Raw genomic sequence first — 13,180 nt, forward strand, 5'->3', positions numbered from 1 at the left:
GAGCATGATTTTAGCGAAATTTTTTTTGATTTGGCATCACTTTCACAACTACCAAGGAATGGTTTTTTTTTATAGGTGTGAACTGCGTATATTGGGTCTTGCTTTTGCACTGTTTTCTTAGGGCTGCCACGGTTTTTGTAGTTGTCTCATAGGTTTCTGCAACTATAAGCACATCTTCAAGAGTTGGCTGGGACTTCTGAAGAGCAGATGCACGGACGGCATCGTATGGTGTATGTACTATGATCTGATCTCGAATCATTTCATTTACATAGTTAGAAGAACAACCGTTGGCATTACAGACGAATTGGCATTCCCGAGCGATCCCGCGCAAATCGGCAACCCACTCTCTGTGCGTTTGTGAATATGTCGTTCTGTGTCTGTGAGTTGCATGATTTTTCAATAATTCGAATATGTTTATGCCACACCACGAAAGAAAATAAGCCTTTTGCTTTATTTCTGCACTACCGAATGCGCGTTAAAATGCTGGGTTAACTGTTCAAGGTAAGACCCCCAGTTTTGATTGTCTTTGTCGAATTTGTGGAATGGAGGACACCCTACCCTAGATAAGCGTTTCCATCCATAATTGCTTGCATCCATTTTTGTTTCTGTTCCATAATGTCTTTTGTAAATGCTTGCTGTTGAGCAAGTATCGACTTGATCAAGTCATAATCTGCCGGCACCTTGATGAAAATCAACGACTACTCGACACGATTTATGCGATTTAACTGTTTTTATCTTTCGACGAAATATTTCACTTTTTTCCTCGTCGCCAATATGTTGTGTTCTCGTTGAGTTCTATTTCAGACTGCCTGATTATTAAAGTACTACATAAAAGGTGTATAGAATGGAGGAATACAAAACAGATATGAGATTAACAATATATAACAAAAAGAATGAAATTTGATTGATTAAAATATTATTTTTATTTAATATGCAATCAAAAAGTTTTCGTAAAATTACAGTCAATCTGCTTACTTTCATATAAATTTTGTGGTATTGTTTGTATGTTATTGTCGAGTAACAATTCCATTCTCACTAGAAGACCTAGGTATTGAATTGATATTAACATTATCCTCTACATATAAATTAAATGGTATGGTTTGTATATAATTGTCGATACCACCCTCTACAGTTATAGTTTCATTCTCACTAGGCGATCTAGGAACTAGATATTATAAAAATGGAGATCAAAAATTAAAATTACAAAGCTTAAGTTAGCAAAAAAAAAAAATAAAATAAAATTAAATATTAAAAACTAAAAATTTTAAAAACAATAATAATAATAGTAATAATGAATCTGCTTATATATTCAAATTGTGTTTATTAAGATTAGTAATTATTTGCATATAAGTTCAAATCAAATTTTACAATTGTGACTAGCGCCTTAATTTATAAGTATGCTACATGCTTGTAGCGCTGGGATAAGCAATAAAATAAATAATAATAAAAAAAAGATAAATAAATTGTTGAATGATATCGGTTTTCAGGTACACCAAGAGCGATGACAAAATAACTATGAAGAATACTATACGCAACCATATACGCAGAATCCGAATACGTGTGAGGAGTCGTTTGACCCCTCACAAATAGCGGCCACAACATCGAAAAATAGCGCCCACAACATAGGCCGCCAGCGACAACAACAACAGCAGCCAGCACCAACAACAACAGCAGCTCACAACAAAACAGAACCCTCGCAGTAGCCACACAAACACCATGAGAGCAACGAAATATTCACCACGAAAAAGTGCAGCTCCGCACAGGAGCAAGCGAAAGAGGACATGCGATCGAGGAGGAAAACAACCCCCGAAAATTGGCACGCGCCAAGGGAAGAGCGAGAGAAAAGTAGCTCAGAAACTTCGACAAGTGGAAAAAACCCAGAGCAGCCGAAAACTTGAACAAAATAAGGTGGCAAAGTTTGACTAGGTCTACTTTGGATAACAGGGTGCACGGGATCAGAAGTGGGAGAGGATCAGATGCAGGGGACTCTTGCAAAGGCGGCGCAAGGGATCAGAAGTGCGAGCAGAGCAAATTCATGTGGACAACAGGAGTCTTTTGCCTTCGGAGTGCGAAAAGTGATGCAGTCGAGTGACTGGTGCCAAGTTACCCAGGAAGGAGTTTACCTAGACGACCTCGAGGAGAGTGTGCCAGCCCAGGACCAGCGGCGGAGCACCCGGAGTCACGCGTGTGTGTGTGCGTGAGAGCGAGACGGGTGAGTGAGTGGAGTGAACCGCATTTTGGCCAGCGAGAGACCCGTGCAATGAGAAATTTCTGGAAGGCCTCGATGCGGCTTCGCCCAGAGTAGGCTAGAATTTATAAACCATGACCTAACCTAACCCGTTAGCCTGCGAGCACTTTGAAAAAAACATGAACCAAGAAATAAAGTGCTCTAATAAATATAAAATATTTCTCGCCTGATTTTAACACAACTCGTAGGAAAAGAATACAACCAAGCTGGCCACGCATAAATACAGATATTCTAAGACAAATGCCTAGATTTTAGGCCATAAATTCTGCCCTAGGGAAAAGCTGTCCCCATAATCGATCCCCTCTCTCTCGGCCTTCTCGTAGCAACTGCTATGAGCCAGGCCCAAATGCGCGTTACTGCTGACCCTTTTCACTCTGCTACAGACACCGAATAAACTATTTCTCTCACTCCGTACCCCGGTGGCTGGCACTCTACCTTTCACGCCAGCCAACCGATTTTCGTCTTAGACCTTTTTGTCCCATATTTTTACAAATATTTTCGGTAAAGAAACCCTGTCGGGACTGAGTATATCCCAGCCTACGAGCCGTCTTTACATACGATGGATAATCGGATCACGATTGAGTTCATAAGCAGGTCGGAGGAATTAGCAATGGCACGTGGGATCTAGGTAAAGCACAAAGTGGAGCAATGGTAATTCTGATCAGAGGCTGCACATTAGAATGGCTGCACACACCCAATGGCAATGCCAATGTGGGTAAACATTTAAAAAGAGTTCCTAGAGAATCATAGGCCATCGAACCAAGGAGGAAAGTTGGTTAGTTAGTTATGGCAAGAATATGTGCTATTATCAAGTGCCAAAGAGGGAGTTGTGTTAAAGCAGTATACGAAGTATTGTAGCCATACATCCCAATCTGTTTTATCAACTGAGATATATGACCGTATGAACTCGTTAAGTGTTCTGTGGCTTCGCTCTACTGTTCCGACAGTCTGGTGATGGTGTGCTGTAGAATTTATGTGTTTGATATTTAAATTTTTACATAAATTTTCATTTATTGAATTCTTATATTCTGTTCCCATGTCCGTAATGAACGTCTTCATTGGACTGTACTTCTGTCATACCTTATCATACGTTTCCAAAAGTAATGTCTTTTGATCTTGGCCAAAGTTTTGGTAATGCCAGTATGACCTTCTTCAATTGGTTCATCATGGTATTTTCTTGAAATTATCTTTCGAAACGCATTCAAAGATATTTTCCCACTGCCACTTTGCCACTTTGAGTTGGCTGATTTTATGTATACCGGCTTGCGTCTCAAGCCTTTGAAAAAACTGACCTAAGTCACTCCATAGTAGTAGGATAATACGGCTCCTGGCTCACTAGGTAATAAATCATGTCAAAAAAAGGGGGTGGGGGTGACCCAAATTAGTCACGCATGGTTGCACACAGGTGTCATAATGACCTAATTAGCATAATTAAGTAATAAATCATGTCAAAAAAGGGGGTGGGGGTGACCATAATTAGTCACGCATGGTTGCACACAGGTGTTATAATGACCTAATTAGAGTGGAGTGTTTTGTAATGTCTTGTCTTTTCTCACCCCAAAGGTGTGAGTGTGTTTGGGGTGTTTTCTCATGCGTAAAAATGTGTGGTTGTTTTGTCATGCGTTTATATTTGTGATTGCTTGTGTGTGAGGGGTGTTTTGTAATGCGTAGAGTTTGTGGTTATTTAGAGTGATCTTCACACGAAAACGGTGTATATTTTATGTAACCTGTCGTTCATGTAACCTGTCTTTAGTCTTGTGGTCAGCAGGTGTTGATTTGAGGGATATTAGACCCCATTAGATGGGGGATGAAGTGTGAAAGAAGCGTGTGTTCGAGTTGTTCGAGAAGCTCCCCCGATCTTTAGCGAGCTTTAGCTCGTTCGAGAACCTCCCCCAAGTGTGAGTGTTAGATGGGGGAGGAAGTGTGAAACAAGCGTGTCTTAAATGATTCAATTCAATAGAGGGCGGCTCTTATTAGAATATACACAAATTAGACAGGTTATTTAGTCAAATACAAGTCAAACTATTTTTAATTCCGCTGAAATTTCACGTTTGTAGAGACTAGAAACGGTTTCTTTCTAAGTTTTCAAACATTTTATGTGATTAGAAGAAATGGGGAAAGAAGTTCAGTTTAAGAAAACTATTCGAATCGTGCGTTAGCTTTAAACATCTCCTGCTAGTCTTCCTTGAACCGTAAAGTTTTTCGCAAGAAACTACCATATACAAAAAAAAACTTATATAAAGTTTTATTTTATGTAAAACAAACAATATCAGTGAACTCCCACATCATCCGACACTACGTGATTGACAAGTCAAAGTTGACAACTAAAAAAAATTTTCATTCAAAAACTCCAAAACTATTAAAAAAAAAAATAAAATAAATAATGGCAATCTGTTGTGGGACGTACTTGGTAACCGATTGCTTGGCTTCGACAGGATGCTCGAAAAGTTGACTTAGTACGGTACGGATTGAGCGACCATGGATTAACTCGGTGCAAGATTTTCTGTAGGAATTTGGAGTGAACCTGTAAGAAACAATGTATTTAGTAACTGCTACTAAGACTGGTATACCGTCTTTGAGGTTTCTTTTGACTGAGAATTTGAACGTCTGAACGAAACGCTCTGCTAATCCATTGGATGGAACGGTTCTGTGGTTATGTGTTTTATTCCATGACGTTTGCAGAATTCCTCAAAGGCGTCAGCCGTAAGCTGCGGACCATTGTCGCTGACCATGGTTTTTGGATATCCTTCGATGGCGAATATCGATGATAGTGCAGCGATCTTGTTAGCGGTTGTAGTGAACGACATTTGAACTACAAATGGGAACTGCGAGTAAGCGTCTACACAGATTAGCTACAAGGAATCGAGTATTGGGCCGGCGAAGTCGATATGGATTCGCTCCCACGTTGTTGTCGCTGCAGTCCAACTTTGGTAATCTTTCGGAGGAGCAGGATTATTACACTTGCAGATGCTGCATGACTGAGCAAGGCTTTTAATGTAGGCCACCAAACATGTTGTCTCAATGTCCTTCGTGTAACAGATTGAGGATACGCGCCTAAAGAGTTACTGGGATAGGCAAAGCAATTTTTTGTTGATTGTGAGGGCAAATTTTTCGATTAAAGTATGATGATAATGCTTCCTCGCCTTGCTGAAGTTTTTCTGGCCATCCTACAGTAACATACCGTGGGACTTGCTTGAGAAGTTTGTCCTTTTTGATGTGGTTGCGAATGATCTCAGAATTGATCGGTGTTGACAGTTCCATTACGATGTGGCAGGCTTCTTCTTCTCTGTCGAAATCCGGATCCTTGCCCATGGAATGGCGCGATAGGGCATCTGCGTTGTTATGAACAGATGTAGAACGATACTGAATCTCAAAATTATAGGCCATGAGAATGATGGCCCAGCGCTGTAGCCTGTTTGACGTCATTAAAGGAAGATGCTTGCCTGGATTGAAAATAGTTACTAGTGGCTTGTGATCCGTTATAAGGGTAAACTTTCTGCCGTTCAAATATCGGTGAAAACGTTTCACTCCGAATTTTATAATAAGTCCCTCTTTCTCGATTTGGCTGTATTATCCTGATGCTTGTCAAGCGTTTTGGATGCGAAAACAATAGGCCTCTCCTTGGAATCTTGTTGGATATGCGAAAGGACTACACCAATATCAAAAGACGATGCATCCGTCGCTAGGACTAGTGGTAGGCTTTCATCAAAATGTATGCTACATTTCTTCTACGAAGTTGGTTTAAAGGAGCGGCGTACTGAGAATAGTTCGGTATAAAGTTACAATAGTAATTAACTTCCCCATGAATGCTTCTAATTGCTGCAGATTAGAAGGCGGACGCAACAGTTTAACAGCCTCCAAGCCTGACCTGTCTGAAAGAATCCCTTGAGCGCTGATTCTTCGTCCTAAGTACTCAATTTTGTTCTTGAAAAAAAAGCATTTCTCCTTTTTGCATCTAATACCGTTCTCACGAAGAATACTGAGAACTTGGTCGATTCCCTTTAGATGATGCTCGCTTGTAGGTGCTGAAATAATGATGACATCTAAGTAGTTGCCACATCCTTCTACTCCTTTTTTTTGCTAGTGGTGGTTTAAAGCATCGAAAGCCAACTCGGAGCTGTGATAGCTTACCCAAGTCTGGGACTCTAACCCAGTAAAAACTCCACCCCCTCCCCGCTTCCCCGGCGGCACTGCCGTTAGGTATTACTTCGCCGGGGGGGGAATGCCCTAAGGACTCTCTAGGATACTATCCTATTGGAATTTCGCAGCCTTTCTGCAATGCGCGTTTTTTTAAGAACTATTGACATGTTACATACAGCGGACTAATTTACTTCTGATTCAAGCATAATTTCCACCAGGTTACAAACGGCTGGCGTCCTCCCAACCCTTATGCTCAGATCTTGACGTTCATTTTCAAATCTCGGACAGACAAAAAATACGTGCTCTGCGTCTTCATTATCCGACTCGCAGAGTGGGCAGTGCGTGAGAGCGAGACGGGTGAGTGAGTGGAGTGAACCGCATTTTGGCCAGCGAGAGACCCGTGCAATGAGAAATTTCTGGAAGGCCTCGATGCGGCTTCGCCCAGAGTAGGCTAGAATTTATAAACCATGACCTAACCTAACCCGTTAGCCTGCGAGCACTTTGAAAAAAACATGAACCAAGAAATAAAGTGCTCTAATAAATATAAAATATTTCTCGCCTGATTTTAACACAACTCGTAGGAAAAGAAAACAACCAAGCTGGCCACGCATAAATACAGATATTCTAAGACAAATGCCTAGATTTTAGGCCATAAATTCTGCCCTAGGGAAAAGCTGTCCCCATAATCGATCCCCTCTCTCTCGGCCTTCTCGTAGCAACTGCTATGAGCCAGGCCCAAATGCGCGTTACTGCTGACCCTTTTCACTCTGCCACAGACACCGAATAAACTATTTCTCTCACTCCGTACCCCGGTGGCTGGCACTCTACCTTTCACGCCAGCCAACCGATTTTCGTCTTAGACCTTTTTGTCCCATATTTTTACAAATATTTTCGGTAAAGAAACCCTGTCGGGACTGAGTATATCCCAGCCTACGAGACTTCTTTACATACGATGGATAATCGGATCACGATTGAGTTCATAAGCAGGTCGGAGGAATTAGCAATGGCACGTGGGATCTAGGTAAAGCACAAAGTGGAGCAATGGTAATTCTGATCAGAGGCTGCACACACCCAATGGCAATCCCAATGTGGGTAAACATTTAAAAAGAGTTCCTAGAGAATCATAGGCCATCGGACCAAGGAGGAAAGTTGGTTAGTTAGTTATGGCTAGAATATGTGCTATTATCAAGTGCCAAAGAGGGAGTTGTATTAAAGCAGTATACGAAGTATTGTAGCCATACATCCCACTCTGTTTTATCAACTGAGATATATGACCGTATGAACTCGTTAAGTGTTCTGTGGCTTCGCTCTACTGTTCCGACAGTCTGGTGATGGTGTGCAGTAGAATTTATGTTTTTGATATTTAAATTTTTACATAAATCTTCATTTATTGAATTCTTATATTCTGTTCCCATGTCCGTAATGAACGTCTTCATTGGACTGTACTTCTGTCATACCTTATCATACGTTTCCAAAAGTAATGTCTTTTGATCTTGGCCAAAGTTTTTGTAATGCCAGTATGACCTTCTTCAATTGGTTCATCATGGTATTTTCTTGAAATTATCTTTCGAAACGCATTCAAAGATATTTTCTCACGGTGCCACTTTGAGTTGGCTGATTTTATGTATACCGGCTTGCGTCTCAAGCCTTTGAAAAAACTGACCTAAGTCACTCCATAGTAGTAGGATAATACGGCTCCTGGCTCACTAGGTAATAAATCATGTCAAAAAAAGGGGGTGGGGGTGACCCAAATTAGTCACGCATGGTTGCACACAGGTGTCATAATGACCTAATTAGCATAATTAAGTAATAAATCATGTCAAAAAAGGGGGTGGGGGTGACCATAATTAGTCACGCATGGTTGCACACAGGTGTTATAATGACCTAATTAGAGTGGAGTGTTTTGTAATGTCTTGTCTTTTCTCACCCCAAAGGTGTGAGTGTGTTTGGGGTGTTTTCTCATGCGTAAAAATGTGTGGTTGTTTTGTCATGCGTTTATATTTGTGATTGCTTGTGTGTGAGGGGTGTTTTGTAATGCGTAGAGTTTGTGGTTATTTAGAGTGATCTTCACACGAAAACGGTGTATATTTTATGTAACCTGTCGTTCATGTAACCTGTCTTTAGTCTTGTGGTCAGCAGGTGTTGATTTGAGGGATATTAGACCCCATTAGATGGGGGATGAAGTGTGAAAGAAGCGTGTGTTCGAGTTGTTCGAGAAGCTCCCCCGATCTTTAGCGAGCTTTAGCTCGTTCGAGAACCTCCCCCAAGTGTGAGTGTTAGATGGGGGAGGAAGTGTGAAACAAGCGTGTCTTAAATGATTCAATTCAATAGAGGGCGGCTCTTATTAGAATATACACAAATTAGACAGGTTATTTAGTCAAATACAAGTCAAACTATTTTTAATTCCGCTGAAATTTCACGTTTGTAGAAACTAGAAACGGTTTCTTTCTAAGTTTTCAAACATTTTATGTGATTAGAAGAAATGGGGAAAGAAGTTCAGTTTAAGAAAACTATTCGAATCGTGCGTTAGCTTTAAACATCTCCTGCTAGTCTTCCTTGAACCGTAAAGTTTTTCGCAAGAAACTACCATATACAAAAAAAAACTTATACAAAGTTTTATTTTATGTAAAACAAACAATATCAGTGAACTCCCACATCATCCGACACTACGTGATTGACAAGTCAAAGTTGACAACTAAAAAAAATTTTCATTCAAAAACTCCAAAACTATTAAAAAAAAAAATAAAATAAATAATGGCAATCTGTTGTGGGACGTACTTGGTAACCGATTGCTTGGCTTCGACAGGATGCTCGAAAAGTTGACTTAGTACGGTACGGATTGAGCGACCATGGATTAACTCGGTGCAAGATTTTCTGTAGGAATTTGGAGTGAACCTGTAAGAAACAATGTATTTAGTAACTGCTACTAAGACTGGTATACCGTCTTTGAGGTTTCTTTTGACTGAGAAACGCTCTGCTAATCCATTGGATGGAACGGTTCTGTGGTTATGTGTTTTATTCCATGACGTTTGCAGAATTCCTCAAAGGCGTCAGCCGTAAGCTGCGGACCATTGTCGCTGACCATGGTTTTTGGATATCCTTCGATGGCGAATATCGATGATAGTGCAGCGATCTTGTTAGCGGTTGTAGTGAACGACATTTGAACTACAAAGGGGAACTGCGAGTAAGCGTCTACACAGATTAGCTACAAGGAATCGAGTATTGGGCCGGCGAAGTCGATATGGATTCGCTCCCACGTTGTTGTCGCTGCAGTCCAACTTTGGTAATCTTTCGGAGGAGCAGGATTATTACACTTGCAGATGCTGCATGACTGAGCAAGGCTTTTAATGTAGGCCACCAAACATGTTGTCTCAATGTCCTTCGTGTAACAGATTGAGGATACGCGCCTAAAGAGTTACTGGGATAGGCAAAGCAATTTTTTGTTGATTGTGAGGGCAAATTTTTCGATTAAAGTATGGTGATAATGCTTCCTCGCCTTGCTGAAGTTTTTCTGGCCATCCTACAGTAACATACCGTGGGACTTGCTTGAGAAGTTTGTCCTTTTTGATGTGGTTGCGAATGATCTCAGAATTGATCGGTGTTGACAGTTCCATTACGATGTGGCAGGCTTCTTCTTCTCTGTCGAAATCCGGATCCTTGCCCATGGAATGGCGCGATAGGGCATCTGCGTTGTTATGAACAGATGTAGAACGATACTGAATCTCAAAATTATAGGCCATGAGAATGATGGCCCAGCGCTGTAGCCTGTTTGACGTCATTAAAGGAAGATGCTTGCCTGGATTGAAAATAGTTACTAGTGGCTTGTGATCCGTTATAAGGGTAAACTTTCTGCCGTTCAAATATCGGTGAAAACGTTTCACTCCGAATATTATAATAAGTCCCTCTTTCTCGATTTGGCTGTATTATCCTGATGCTTGTCAAGCGTTTTGGATGCGAAAACAATAGGCCTCTCCTTGGAATCTTGTTGGATATGCGAAAGGACTACACCAATATCAAAAGACGATGCATCCGTCGCTAGGACTAGTGGTACGCTTTCATCAAAATGTATGCTACATTTCTTCTACGAAGTTGGTTTAAAGGAGCGGCGTACTGAGAATAGTTCGGTATAAAGTTACAATAGTAATTAACTTCCCCATGAATGCTTCTAATTGCTGCAGATTAGAAGGCGGACGCAACAGTTTAACAGCCTCCAAGCCTGACCTGTCTGAAAGAATCCCTTGAGCGCTGATTCTTCGTCCTAAGTACTCAATTTTGTTCTTGAAAAAAAAAGCATTTCTCCTTTTTGCATCTAATACCGTTCTCACGAAGAATACTGAGAACTTGGTCGATTCCCTTTAGATGATGCTCGCTTGTAGGTGCTGAAATAATGATGACATCTAAGTAATTGCCACATCCTTCTACTCCTTTTTTTTGCTAGTGGTGGTTTAAAGGGACTCTAACCCAGTAAAAACTCCACCCCCTCCCCGCTTCCCCGGCGGCACTGCCGTTAGGTATTACTTCGCCGGGGGGGGAATGCCCTAAGGACTCTCTAGGATACTATCCTATTGGAATTTCGCAGCCTTTCTGCAATGCGCGTTTTTTTAAGAACTATTGCCATGTTACATACAGCGGACTAATTTACTTCTGATTCAAGCATAATATCCACCAGGTTACAAACGACTGGCGTCCTCCCAACCCTTATGCTCAGATCTTGACGTTCATTTTCAAATCTCGGACAGACAAAAAATACGTGCTCTGCGTCTTTATTATCCGACTCGCAGAGTGGGCAGTGCGGATAACGTTCATGCTTAAACCTATTCAAGTAGTATTTAAAGCATACAAGTCCTGTCAGCAGTTGCGTTAAGTAAAAGTCCACATGTCCATGCTTCCTTTCCAGCCATCTCTGCAATTCTGGGATAAGCTTATGCGTCCATCGTCCTTTGCTGCTATTTGCCCACCTCTCCTGCCACTTTGCAATGGTGAGTTGTCTGCACCTTTTTTCGTAGTGATTTGACAGTTTCGACCCCTGTGCTACCTGCGCGCATACCCCCTGACTCCACTGCTAGCAGGTCCATCGGTATTACTCCTGAAATAACTAGTGCCGCGTCATGGGATACCGTGCGGAACGCACAGCAAACCCTCAGGGCACACAGTCTCTGTACGGAATCACCCTCCTGCAGATAACTCCCATTTTTTGTGGCTCGGGCCCATATGGGAGCAGCGTACATCAGCGTCGATGTGACAATGCTAACCAGTAATCTACGTCCTGGTTGCCTCGGTCCACGAGTGTTCGCCCTAATTCGCGAAATTTCTGCCTGCCAAGAGGTGTGCTGATGACCATGACAGTTTTTGAATCCTCATCCAGTTCCATTTGAAGATAGGCATCCTTAAAATCGATTTTGCTGAACTGCTTGCGGTGACGGCTCTTGCAAAACTTTTGTGTTGCTGACTGCTTTAAAAAGACACTTGCTTTGAAGTCTTTTATGACACCCATGGCTGGTTGTAACACTTCGTTGAACGTGCTGAAAAGGTCACATAATTCGTCTTCGTGCACCTCTTGAACGTTTGATAGTTGCATGATATCAAAGCCGAAAATGTTGAACAAATCCATACGAAATAGATTGTTTGATGTCTCAATATTCGCAACGATAATGACCACTTGCTTCTCTTTTTCACCACACTTTGCAACTGTGTGCAACTCCCCAAGCAATGGTATTGGTGTATGACCAGATGCATGTAATACTCGGGAACACTTGAGTAATTAAGGCTTATTCAACAGCGAGTATGTAGTGGCGTTGATCACGGACGCTGTGGCTCCGGAATCCATTAAAAATGATATCACTTTGCTAGATCTAAAGGAAACTTATTCTGCTGACACTTGACTTGACCTGTAAGACTGTTTACAGCTTCAATCGTTTCGATTTCGTTTGCTTCGGATTTGCGACTTTTTTGCATTTGCCATTTGCTTTTGTCTTGCTTCGACATGCATACAACAGCTATATGTCCTTTTCTACCGCACTTGTGACATACGGCATCGCGAAACTTGCACTTCTTTCTGGCATGATTGTGTCCACAACCAGAGCATGATTTTAGCGAACTTTTTTTTGATTTGGCATCACTTTTACAACTACCAAGGAATGGTTTTTTTTTATAGGTGTGAACTATTTACATAGTTAGAAGAACAACCGTTGGCATTACAGATGAATTGGCATTCCCGAGGGACCCCGTCAAATCGGCAACCCACTCTCTGTGCGTTTGTGAATATGTCGTTCTGTGTCTGTGAGTTGCATGATTTTTCAATAATTCGAATATGTTTATGCCACACCACGAAAGAAAATAAGCCTTTTGCTTTATTTCTGCACTACCGAATGCACGTTAAAATGCTGGGTTAACTGTTCAAGGTAAGACTCCCAGTTTTGATTGTCTTTGTCGAATTTGTGGAATGGAGGACACGCAGATAATTCACCCGTGTGGGTTGAATCACCCTGCCCTAGATAAGCGTTTCCATCCATCATTGCTTGCATCCATTTTTGTTGCTGTTCCATAATGTCTTTTGTAAATGCCTGCTGTTGAGCAAGTATCGACTTGATCAAGTCATCATCTGCCGGCACCTTGATGAAAATCAACGACTACCCGACACGATTTATGCGATTTAACTGTTTTTATCTTTCGACTAAATATTTCACTTTTTTCCTCGTCGCCAATATGTTGTGTTCTCGTTGAGTTCTATTTCAGACTGCCAGATTATTAAAGTACTACATAAAAGGTGTATAGAATGGAGGAATACAAAAC

The sequence above is a fragment of the Drosophila biarmipes genome, unplaced genomic scaffold (genome assembly GCF_025231255.1).
Source record: "Drosophila biarmipes strain raj3 unplaced genomic scaffold, RU_DBia_V1.1 ptg000008l, whole genome shotgun sequence".
Lineage (NCBI taxonomy): Eukaryota > Metazoa > Arthropoda > Insecta > Diptera > Drosophilidae > Drosophila > Drosophila biarmipes.